At 35.2% G+C, this 12,500-nt stretch overlaps 1 long non-coding RNA gene across 3 annotated transcripts in view; it reads right to left on the bottom strand.

Annotated features, from left to right (window-relative positions):
• LOC118444547 (uncharacterized) overlaps positions 1 to 12,500 on the bottom strand; it is a 30,503-nt gene that overhangs the window by 17,756 nt on the left and 247 nt on the right. For 2 of the 3 annotated variants that reach the window (XR_014983030.1, XR_014983028.1), the window contains exons 1-3: positions 11,843 to 12,500; positions 11,095 to 11,552; positions 2,964 to 3,189 (exon numbers count right to left, since the gene is read on the bottom strand). The exon at positions 11,843 to 12,500 is cut by the window's right edge and continues 247 nt beyond it. This is a non-coding gene — a long non-coding RNA (uncharacterized LOC118444547). The remainder of the gene's footprint in view (positions 1 to 2,963; positions 3,190 to 11,094; positions 11,553 to 11,842) is intronic. The other variant, XR_014983029.1, reaches the window with a different exon arrangement.

Genomic DNA, 12,500 nt, shown 5'->3' with positions numbered 1-12,500 from the left:
GAAAAGGGAAGATTTCAATTTAAAAACTTTTCATAGAATCATATTCTTTACGTCGCTTAATGTTCTTAGTTCGCAAATAAGATTCGATCTAACACAATCCTTTTACCAAGTTACCGATCGATCGATTCGATAAGAATAGAAATAGAAAAGGGCCCCGATCGAACTGATGCGATCTTTTTCCCCCGGACAAAATCTCAGGTTAATGGGATTTCGAGAATTCCAAAGATCCCTGACGTTCGTGGAAACACGAAACTTTTAGCTTTTATCGTTGAACGGACGTAGAACAAACCTATCGAGAATGTCGTCGAATTCGCAAAATCAGAAATACGAACTAAAGAAATTCCAAGTATTTCTAATCTTGTGAATGAATAGCTCTCCCCCTCCCACCCACCCCCTTCCCCCACGTGTATTCTCTTGATATATAAAAAAATCGAGCTTTGTGTCGTCTGCAATTAATTTGCGAAAAGGACGAAAAAAAAAGAAAAAAAACAAAAAAAAAAAAAAAGAAGAAGGAAAAAGAAAAAAGAAACAAACACAAGAAAGAAAGAAAGGAAGAAAAAAGAAGAAAGAAAAAAGTTAAAAAAGAAAAAAAATAAAAAAAATAAAAAAAAGAATCTACAAAATACATACGTTTACATTTACATATATATATATACATAGACGAGACATTAAAAGAAACACGATTGCTTTGATTCGGCACGCTGGCAAGACTCACAGTTTAAAAAAGTATTCGATGATGGCTCGTAAAAATTGATACGCCGACACCAGAGGCGGTTAACCGGACGTGAATGCAAATAAGATCGATCGATCGATCGTAAATTTTGTGAACAGCCACACGACGTAGAATCCATAGGAAATATTACGAATTTTTCCACATCCCTGTTAAGCCGCCCTTTCCTCTTTCTCTTCCTCTTCCACATTTTCCTCCATCCACCATCGCCATTACCATTGCCATCACCATCACCATCACCATCGCCGCTACCGCTACCACTACCATTAGCATCGCCAACACCATCACTATCACCGACCCCCCCACCCCTAGGTATTCATTTCTCTGCGTCAAAACGCACCGGACCCATTCGAGAATGACAAAAATTTTATCGTCCACATTTCGTACACGCACGCAAATTTATATATTCTCACCTAACCGATTTTTCCTCGGTTTCAAACCTACTCGCCAATTTTTTTTCTTTTTAGTCTCTCTCTCTCTCTCTCTCTTTCTTTCTCCGTCTGTCTGCCTGTCTTTCACTGTCTTTCTCTTTTTCTCTCTGTTTCTCTAGTTGTTGTTTCTTTTTTCTTTTTTCTTTTTTTTTTTTTTACAAGGGTCGGTCGTCCGTCGGTACAGTGACCATTTCGCTAGCTCTTTTTACGTTAACAAGACTGTCCGGAAAGCGGCCGTCGGTTATTTATAGGCGGACGTACGTAAACGTACAAAAGTGTAACGTTCTCTCTTTCGTTTAACCGGGAAATGATCCTTTCAGGTATACGAGCGTATTCCTCTGTTCTTTCTCTCTCTATCTATCTATCTCTCTCTTTCCCTCTCCCCCCCCCTCCCTCCCTTGTAATGTTAACAAAAATGAAGTTAAAAATACACGACAAGCAATTATTTTTGTGATGTACGTTTATAAAGTAACAAGATTAGAGAAAAAACTTTAGGAATATAAATATTATATTATTTTGAATTATTAGCATGAAATAATTGTATCACTTGACTAAATAGAGAAAATTTATAGAAATTTGTTTCGGCGAATTACTGTAAAGAATTACGAGGATACGGTGAAAAGAAAGAAACGATTGAGTGTAAAACGTAGGAAAAGTGTATCGTCGTAAAGGAAATTTGTTTTAATCCGATACTCTGTCAGACGTCTCACGGTTTACACGATACCGGTAATCCCGTAGAAAGTTTTCGTAGATAGGAGCTTGTAAAGAGACAAGCCCTAATTTGTAAACGACAAAAGGACATAACAACGGCAGAAAATGCGCTAGTAGTCCGATATGGTACAACTCCGCGTTGTTTCGTTCACAAGAATCTTCCGACAAAACTTTTCCTCGAATGTCTTATCCGTTTGTTGTTTCCCATTCCCATCCATGCCATTCTTTAGACACTTTTTCCAACTCGAACTTCTGTCGCTTGTTTCCGATAAGAAAGTCGAATTTTTATCTGTCTTTAAGAACATTATATATCCATGATTATATTTTATGACGAATTCAAACTTGAATTTTAAGTAATTAAACTAGACCCGATAGAATGTCGAATTATTAGTTTTATTTTTAGCAGGTGAATATTTAAAAAAAAAAAAAAAAAAAAAAAAATGTTTGAAACATGTCCCCGGAGATAAGCCACATTTATATGTATAAGTAATCCCGGAAAGTAGGCTACCTTATATGCAAATAGAGCCCCTGAAAGTATTCTATATTGTATATATAAAGAAGAACCCCCTGTATATAGACAAACTTGTATACATTTTTTGTAAAGTCTATTTTATAAGATATACAATATATAAATTATTACGACACTTTATTCGTTTGTTTTGATTAACAATAAAATAGTTAATAATTTTAATTGAAGCAAATATCATTAAATCGTAAAGCAGTTTAGTACCTATCTTCCAAATTGATCGTACACGTCCTACTAACGCGAAGTTATTTCCCATCTAATAAACTTCCCCGATTGCATCTCGTAATAGAATCGATGCTAATTTATAGCTATATATTAATAGAACGAGATAGAGAGGAGAAGGAGAGGAGAGAGAGATAGATAGAAATAGAGAGAGAGAGAGAGAGAGAGAAAGAGAGAGAGAGAGAAAGAGAGAGAGAGAGAAAGAGAGAGAGATAGATAAAGGAGAAAGTATAAGAGATGAAAGAAGATGATCGTTGATCTATATATATTTAAAGCAAATCATTCTAATGTATTCGTTGGCGATCATCATAATGTGATATAATCTGCCGTATGGACCACTTACCAGATCTCCACATAACGCACCATAATCCAGATAATAGGATAACAAGCGATGCATTTGCCAGTAACCAGGACAAATTTCAGCAAATATGTTCCATGTAACCAACCAGTAACACACGATTTCCTTTGATAGGTTGCTCGATATTGAGAATTTTTCATTGATCAATACAAAGCTATAATACTCTTGATCGATAAATCATGAATCATCGTATAAGCACCATTCGTCGAATCTATAAAAGAAAACGAAACATTATTAATTTAATTAAAGATTCATTCTTAAATGATATGTATTACAATTTTCCAGAGAAACGGAAATAAAAAAAATAAAAAAAAAGAAAAAATAAATAAAAAAAAAAAAAAGAATTAAAAAAGATAAATTAAAACGTAGTACTGTTGTTAATTTAAATACAAAATTCTTGCAAATATACACATACATACGTATGAATCTAATATGAATTTAATCAAAGATTTCAAACAAACGTACGCCCGGATATCCGGATATAATACACATATATATATATATATATTAAACAATCTTACAAAGATTTAAATGAAATCAAAAAAAGAAAAAAAAAAAAAAAAAAAAAGAAATAAAGGAGAATAATTTCATACGATTCAATGAACAAACGTACGACATTCGACTAAGTATTGTATAAGTGCTTCTCGTCCAGACGAAAGGATGACATGCAATAAGAGAAGAATGTGAGTAGAAGGGATGAGGGAGGTTAGTGATAGAGAAGAAAAGAGAACAGAAGAGAACAGAATAGAGGAGAAAAGGGAGAGGTAGAAGGGAGGATGAGTTCATAGGTAATGGAATTCCATAGTTTCGTGACGGGAGTGAATCAAAGCGACCGTGAAGCCACTCGTTGACATGACAATTGCACCAATCATCAATGCATGAATCACGGGCAATCCACTTTGGGATCTTTCCCCTCAACCCATCCTACTATCTCTATCCATCTCTATCTCTACTTCTCTGCCTCTCTATCTCCACCACCTATCCCCTCCTCTCTCACTCTGTCTCTCTCTCACGTTAACGTCGTGCCTCGTTACGCGTCGAAGTTGCGTTGTGGAAAGTTTGATATCGATCTCTTGTTCCGATCTACACGCTTCTGTGAGCAACTTAAACGTAAATCTCTCTCTATCTCTCTCTCTCTCTCTCTCTCTCTCTCTCTCTCTCTCTCTCTCTCTTTCTCTCCATCTCTTTCTCTCATATCCTTTCTAACTCTTGATATATACGTGTACGTATGTGCGTGTGCGTGTATGTATATATATATATATATATTATGTATATATATATATACGATCAAAAGTTTTGCACAAACACGATATGGTTTTCGGGACACGGAATTACCCTCATCGATAATGCCGTAAAAGTTATACTCGCACGGGACGCGGAACTTCCAGCCCGGAGAATTCGGGATTCAATGGAATACGATCCTTTCATGGATGCTATGCATCTTTAAAATTTGATTCCATCGATGCATTCGGTAGGACGAAAAAGAAGAGTGGGAGAAGTAGGAGGAGAAGGAGAAAGAGGTGGAGATGGAGGTGGTCCACGGCTGGGATCGTTTCATACTGAATTTTAATACGTGCTTCATCGACCGTACTTTCCTACGCATGCACACACACATACACACACACATACACGTAAATACAAACGTACACGTACACACATACACATAATGTATATATATATATGCATATATGCTGTATGTATGTATATATGTATACACACACAGGTGACATTTATAAGCTCGAACGTGAGAAAATCATTTACGTGAAATCTGTGATAAACGAGGTAGGATAAAGAATCGATTACATGGGAGCCTAATATCGATGAGTTTCGAACGTTTCTTCAAAAGCGTATCGTAACCCGTCACGAACCTTGACAAAATCGATTCTAATGAAATTCCACGAGTGGTACTGAGACTACTATATATATATATATATATACACATATATATGCATATATATATATATATATATATATATATATATATATATATATATATATGGGCAAATGTATGTACGCATGTGTATACATATGTATATGTAAATGTGGATGTGGGTGTGCATGTGTATGTGTGTGTGTGCATGTACGCGCGCGCGTGTGTGTGTGTGTCTGTGTGTGTGTGTGTATGTGCGTGCATGTATGTCACTCACGTGATCGAATCGAAGTGATCGATAAGCCAACCGCGTTGACATGGTAATTGCATCCGAAATTGAGCGAATTAGGAATCGAATCGCAGTCCACTCGAATACTCTTAATCATCTTCGATGATCCAAACGAAAGAAGATAATAAAATATATAATATCTTAGGATATATATATATATATATATATATATATATATATATATATTCATAATTGTTATCATTATCATTAATTATTTTGAAATTATATAATATTACTTGATTTATTTATCAACAAACAATCATTTATTATAACATAACTTGATTGCCATGGCTTTTCACTTATTATTCAAATGAACTTAATTTCAATTCCTTTTGTTTATTTATTAATTTATTTATTTTATTTTTTTATTTCTTGTTTTTTCTATTCATTTCTAAATTCCACAAAATATAATATATGAACATATTTACGAACATATAATAAAGAAGAACTAACGTCTCGACAATCAACGTGTTAATTGTTTATCTAATAAAACTGTAATGAGATTAGTAACTATTAATGTTAATTGTGAGAAATCATGGTCTCGGAAATAACAGATTTAGAGAGAGGATGAGAGTGAGAGAGAAAGAGAGAGAGAGAGAGAGAGAGAGAGAGAGAGAGAGATGTTGTGTAAAGCATTAAGTCAAACGCACTGGAGTATGTCTTTTGGAATCCGAAGCGAGTTTCCTTCCCTACGGATAAGATTTAGTCTCGACCTCAAGATCGTACCATCTTCTCCCAGAATCTTCCAATCCTATCCATTGCATTTACGACGATCTAAAGGAACACGCATTGCATCGGAAACGTGCGATATCTAGTCTCTCTCTCTCTCTCTCTCTCTCTCTCTCTTTCTCTCTATCTATGTATCTATCTATGTATCTATCTATTTATCTATCTATCTATATCTATCTCTCTTTTACTTTTATTCCCTCGTAAAAATCACTTCACACGGTAGAAGACATTATCAACTGGAAATAATCCTTCCTGTATACGATTTAATCTGATTTCGAAATGTAGACATATAAAATGCAATTTTCGAAATATAGAACGCAAATTGTTTGCTTACGTTAGATAAATATAACAAATTAATAAACGTTAATATGTTAATCGATAGATTTAAAAGTTTGAATATGATTGATTTACGATTGATTACTTAACTTTAATGTAAATAATCGTTCTCTATATTACTGAGTAATATCCAATCGCGAAATGATATATTCAATTTCTTATGTTTTATTTATCCTAAATTTGATTTTATATCGGTCGTTTAGAAAAAGCTTACATAAATTTTCAAACCCGGACGATTCTCGTTCCATTATTTAATCAACTTACTAAATATAGTTAGAATGTACGTGAAAGATAAATTTTCGAATAACAGGAACGGATTCAGTCGTGCGATACGAAATCGCCGCAATGGTAAGATCTTGATGACGATGGGTCGAGAGTCAAGAGTAAATAAGAACGAACGTTGTGCGCATAGAATTCCTATGGGATACACGGGATACGAAATCAGAGAAATGTAGCGTAGCGAGGAAGTGGATACGTTGCATCGTAGACTAGACACTACTACGACTCTTCGAATGATCTGTCGTCTGTTTTAGGAATGACGTTGTTCTTAATTTTTTTGCCAAAGCTTTCAAACCATGCCAGTTCAGTTTCTACACACACTCTCTCTCTCTCTCTCTCTCTCTCTCTCTCTTTTGTTTTTATTTCTTTCGATGGTAGATACGTAAAAATACTACTTTTCTGTTTCTATCCTTTACTTTTCAATCGAAAAGAAAATTGCAGCTAAGATAAAGATCGATGCACATTGTCTTTACATTTGATTGATATGTAGTTCGGAAAAAGTATGATAACAGATTTTACAAGATTATTCGTCATTTAGATCATTCGAATATCAAGAAAAAGAAGAAGAAAAATAAGAAGAAAAAAAAGAGGTAGAAGAAGAAGAAGAAGAAGAAGTAAATTCTCTGATCACTTCTGAAAATCATTAAGATCGTGAACTTCCTGATCCAAAGTAAACACAATTAATTTTCTCGAAGATGCATCAAGTATATTTTGTGTGTGTGTGTGTGTAGGTAATACACATATATAAAGGACGAGAGAAAAATCTCTGATAGAAAAATTGCAATAAGATATAAACTTGATCGTTGGTCGAATAACATTTTTCAAAAGTCTTAAAGTTATGAAACATTGCTGAATGAAAACCATTAACAAGATCAAAAGCGTCAAAGAAGATGCATCGTTTGCCATATTTGTCGGATAATAAGAAAATTCATAATTTAATTTCAACTTGGTTTTACTACTAGCAAACTTTCTTACAAAGCTTAACCTACCGCCCTAACTCTCTTCTTCCCTCTTCCATTCTCTCTCTCTCTCTCTCTCTCTCTTTCTCTCCCGCCTGTCCTCTTAACCCCTCTCAATTTAGCCTCTCTCACCGAACTTACAAACATTAAAGATCTAGCATCATCCTTCGAGCAGGTACTACGGTACGCTTCCTCGATTTTATCCGATAAGCATTCCAAGTTTATTTTCTCTACCTTAAAAACGTACAGAGAGGTGGCCCTTATTTCTTTCTTTTTTTTTTTTCTTTCTTTCTCTTTCTCTCTCTCTCTCTCTCTCTCTCTCGCTCTCTCTTTCTTACTCTCCCTTCTTCTTCTTCTTCTTCTTTTTTGCCTTTTCTTTTTCTTTTCTTTTTATGAAGCAAATAAAAATTCTTCTACGTCGTTACTAAGGCAAATATTGAAGTTTCACGGGAAGGAAAAACGTAGATATAAGAGTAGAGTATTACGATGTACAACAAGGAAAGAACGTAGGGTAATAACAAATAGGACAAGTTTGTCAACCCTTTTCCTATTGAAAAAGTAGAACGACACCTCAAAGGATGTTTCTCTGCGATCTAAGAGTATTTACTGTCCACCTGGGCGATCTTTAAAATAGAAGAAGAACAAACGATTTTATTCGACGTGAACGTTTCAACATTGTGATAGCAAAATCCTTAAATATATTTATTCTGACACATTACTTTTTTCTTTCTTTTCTTTTTTTTTTTTTTTTTATTTTTTTCTGAAGACAGCCGAGGAAAATCGCCTGAACATTGTCTCTGAAAGTATTTGGAATTCTCTTAGATTTACGAATATTCTTTAATCCTTACAAAAAAAATGTTAATTCAAATTAAAAGCGAAAGTTAATAACTTTTTTCAAATAAAATTAATGGGATCAAGTATCGTTAACAATATCGATGAATTTGAGCCATAAGGTGATTGATTTTACAGAAAAAAAAAAAAAAAAAAAAAAAAAAAAGAGAGAGAAAGAAAGAAAGAAAAAAAGGGAAGAAAACTAACTATCATTGCGTTAGTATTTAATTCAATTTTACAACAACTGCGTATGCTGTGGGTTTGACGAGTATACTTCGTCATTTTTTTTTAAATTTTTGCCACACAAACATATATATATATATATACATGTATATATTTTAAAAATATACCTTATAGAATTAATGGGTTAATACATCATCGATTTAGAATTAGTTTCAACGAAAGAGTCCGCGAAACGATTTGAAAAGTCACGGATTGAAATTCTTGAACGAACAAATAATGGAAAATTTGAGTCGATACAAAAGAAAAACAAGAGATTAACGGAGGAAGAGTAGAAGTTGAAAAAGAGGAAAAGGAGGAGGAGGAGTAGAGGGGAGGAGGAGGAGAAGGAGGAGGAGAGGGAAAGTAATACTCGCGCTGAGAGAAAGAAAGAGTGAGAGATCAATTAAAAGGCAGGTGCAGTGATCCGAGTTGCGGCGTTTTAATTAATTTCTCTAGCTTTCGAAAAAGTATCTCGAGAAGAGAGAATCGCTATTAGACTGTAAGATCCAATCGAACGATTCCCAAAATTCTATTGGTAGGAGTGTTCCTATTCAATATAGAACAGAAGAGAGATAGAGATAGGGAATAAGAGAGAAAGAGAAAAAGAGAGAGAGAGAGAGAGAGAAGAAGGTGAAAGGTCCTTACGAGAGAAACGGAATAGTTACTTTGACTGATGCGTTGAGCCACGACAAAGGATATCTTGGCCTGAGAACATGAAGTAGTTTCAGTGAAGAAAAAGGAAAACGCCTTCGAAGCAATCAAGGTTCGGGACCAAAGAGCAGAACCTGACTAACTCATTTAGCCGAAGCAGCCGGGACACTTAATGAAGACAGTGGCGAGAAGACAGTAGGAGCCACTCGCCGCTGATGTTCTTGAAGAAGAAGAAGAAGAAGAAGAAGAAGAAGAAGAAGATGACGACAACGACGAAGAAGAAAAAGAAGAAGAAGAAGAAGAAGTAATATCGATTTCGCCTTTCGATTCAAGAATGGTTCAAAGTAGACGCGGAGACTATGCTTACTACCTTTCCTCTACAATAGAACGTTACACTCCTTGGACCTAGATAAAAGCGAAAGCGTGTTGAGTCTAAGAGTTTCAGGTGAAAAAGAAAAGGTAGATAGGAAGGAAGGAACGGTGGGAGGGAGGGTAGAGCGGGGGAGGGTGGCAGGGGCGGGTGGAAGAGGATGGGCCGTGTGGTAGAGGTACCATCGAAAGAAGAAAAGAGTTCTCTTTCTAAGAAAGAGAGAAAGAGTATAGAAAAAAAAACCTGCTTCTCCCTGCAAATAAAAAAAAAAAAAAAAAAAAAACAAAGAAAAAAAAACAAAGAAAAAAGAAAACAAAGAAAAAAAAGAGAATAAAGAAAAAAGAAAAGGAAAGAAAAGGAAAGAAAAGAAAGAAAGATAGAGAGAGTATGGGAGTGAAAATGAAAGAAAATTTTTGTTCACAATCTACGATCGCCTATTCATTCAGGCGATCAAAGAACAAAAGCGTCTGTGTATAAGACCGTATCTACTTAAAATTATATATATATATATATATATATATATATATATGTACATATCTATGTACGTATTCGAAGTTTTTCAAAAAAAAAAGAAAAAAAAAAAAAAAAAAAGAAAAGTTAACGAGAAAAATAAAGAATAGTGTAATAGTCAAAAAAAAAAAAAAAAAAAAAAAAGAAAAAGAAAAAGAGGAAAGGAGACAAGAAAATAAAAGAGGGCGAGAAGTAAGCGTGACCGCAACGAGAGGAAACTTTTTTTTCTCTTAGCACGCTGATACGAAAAGCCTTATCGGATGGCACTGGAGTCGGCACATACTTCAGACCGACAGTACGCTGACTGTGGACGATACTCGCAGATGGTCGCGACGATAAGTGACCCTCGTTGCAAGACCAGGCTCTTACTTCTAAAGAGAGAAGGAAAAAGAGAAAGAGAAAGAGAGAGAAAGAAAGAGGGATCCTAGCTAAGTAAGAGAAAGAAAGAAAGAAAGAAAGATGAAGAGAGAAGTAACGAAAGTAGCGAGAAACGGTGAGGAAGAAAAGAGTGGGAGTGATGGGAGGAAAGAGAGAAAGACGAGAGCGGGACCCCGATGTTTCCGTGCGAATGGAAACGGGCATGCAATAGAAAAGGCCAGGGCTCTCCAATTTGCTGAGAGCTCTCCATCTCCCAAGCCCTTCTTGTTCTCTCTCTCTTTCTTCTCTCTCTCTCTCTCTCTCTCTCTCTATCTATCTGTCTTTATCTATCTATCTATCTATCTTTCTCTCTCTCTTTCTGTCTCTCTCTCTCTCTCTCTTCCTTGCTACCCTGCTTTTTCTTTCTCTCTTTCCATCTATAAGGTATTTCTGTCCTTTTCTACGTTTTCCAATCCTTCCACCTCGTCTTGCATCTCTTTCTCTCTTTATCTCCCTCTCTCTCCCTCTCGATATTCCCCTCAACCCCTTTATCTTACCATCACAGTTTCTGTTTTCCGTGCATTCGCACTTCCTCCCTTCGCCTATCTTATTACGTTTGTTTTCCTTCGTTCTTTCAGTCCATGACCCCCTCTCTCTCTCTCTCTCTCACACACACACACACACACACATACAGACTCTCATTCTCCTCTTACCACTTCTCGACGAATTCCATTCTTTTTCCATTTCTTTTTTTCCCCACGTACCTCTTTCGCTCTCTATTTTTCTCAGTTTCTTAGTTTCTCTTTTTTTGGCTTAAATTTTCACAAACACGAATGCACTCGACCACTAATGGCAACGTTCGTTCTTGAATTAGGCATCCAAGGCAACCAGCTATTCCTCAGCATATGTTTCACCTAAAACCGGAATACGATTCTTAAGATAAGATCTAGCACTGATGATGACATGTTCTACTAAGAGAAACTAGAGCGGAATGGAAAATAAATTAGATGCGAGATGCATAACTTGTAGATTACGTTCCAAACGTAGTCGACGTGTTAATATGCTTTCCTGGGACACGTCAACACGAAATTATTGAATATTTCTAAGAGCGCAAGTAAAATTGATCAACATTCAATTAAGATCCTTTTCCTTTTTGTCTGTGATCCCATATCTGGAATTGGATTCGTTTGTAATAATTGTGTAATTAATTTTATTTTTATCGTCCCTTTTTATACTCATTTTTTGAAGAGAAAATAAATTATAAAAAAATATCAAATGAATATACTAATTGAATAATTCAATAATTTCTATAAAATAAACAATTTAAAATATCAAAAAGTCAATATAAATAATATTCAAAATGAAACATTGAAAATAATAATAATAATAATAATAATAACTATAAAAAAGATACAATTAAATTTGAAAATAAATTCGTGTACATATCTATTACTTCTTTACCTCTTTCTAAATTCTTTCTAGTTCTTGGAAAACGTCTTTGTGTCTTCGATCTATCTCGCTCCCTTTCATCTCCTGAGCAAATCAAAATGTGTGTACGTGTGTACTCTCGAATCTATATAGGTTGGTGAGACGATAGAGGAAAGAGAAGAATTTCCGATAACGTGGTGTAGAACCTAGAGGATCTTGTCCTTCTTGCACGAAAAGGATCCAGGAAATTGATCCAGCTATGGAGATAACACCGTCGTCGTCGTCTTCATCGTCGTCGTCTTCGTTGTCGTCGTTTTCGTCTTCGACGTCGTCGTCGTCTTCGTCGTTGTCGTCGTCGTCGCGGTGAAAACTCTCAGACAGCTGTCAACCTTAGGCAGTCTTACCATCAGAGATCTTGTTTGTATGTAGATACACGAAACGTCTTACCAGTTTCCTCGTTCCATGTACGACACCAATCTGCCAGTTTCGTTACTTCCTATATCTCACTTTACAAAATTTGTATCACCTTTAAAATAGACACCGAATATATGTATCGCATTGATAAGATTACTGATCCTTTTAAGTAAGACCACCTAAATATTTCTTTGGTTTATTCTGATGCAAAAAATACTTTTTTTTATATCTTCGACTTTTTGCCGAAAATATAAAAAAAAGGTGATCCATCAGTCGT

This window comes from Vespa mandarinia, chromosome 15 (genome assembly GCF_050613455.1).
Source record: "Vespa mandarinia isolate Hongniang chromosome 15, ASM5061345v1, whole genome shotgun sequence".
NCBI lineage: Eukaryota > Metazoa > Arthropoda > Insecta > Hymenoptera > Vespidae > Vespa > Vespa mandarinia.
The sequence above is the reverse complement of the archived record's forward strand: the minus strand, read 5'-3'. Positions and strand labels throughout refer to the sequence as shown.